At 41.9% G+C, this 346-nt stretch overlaps 1 protein-coding gene across 1 annotated transcript in view; it reads left to right on the top strand.

Moving 5' to 3' along the window:
- PDGFD (platelet derived growth factor D) overlaps positions 1-346 on the top strand; it is a 147,112-nt gene that overhangs the window by 115,919 nt on the left and 30,847 nt on the right. The window lies entirely within an intron of this gene.

Here is a 346-nt window from a genome sequence, read left to right as displayed (position 1 = left end):
AAAAGGTCAGTTTTCATTCCAGTCCCAAATAAGAGCAATGCCAAAGAATGCTCAAACTACCACACAATTGCACTCATCTCACACGCTAGTTAAGTAATGCTCAAAATTCTCCAAGCCAGGCTTCAGCAATATGTGAACTGTGAACTTCCTGATGTTCAAGCTGGTTTTAGAAAAGGCAGAGGAACCAGAGACCAAATTGCCAACATCCGCTGGATCATCGAAAAAGCAAGAGAGTTCCAGAGAAATGTCTGCTTCTGCTTTATTGACTATGCCAAAGCCTTTGACTGTGTGGATCACAATAAACTGTGGAAAATTCTGAAAGAGATGGGAATACCAGACCACCTGA

The sequence above is a fragment of the Bison bison genome, unplaced genomic scaffold (assembly GCF_000754665.1).
Source record: "Bison bison bison isolate TAMUID 2011002044 unplaced genomic scaffold, Bison_UMD1.0 scf7180017864107, whole genome shotgun sequence".
Lineage (NCBI taxonomy): Eukaryota > Metazoa > Chordata > Mammalia > Artiodactyla > Bovidae > Bison > Bison bison.
The sequence above is the reverse complement of the archived record's forward strand: the minus strand, read 5'-3'. Positions and strand labels throughout refer to the sequence as shown.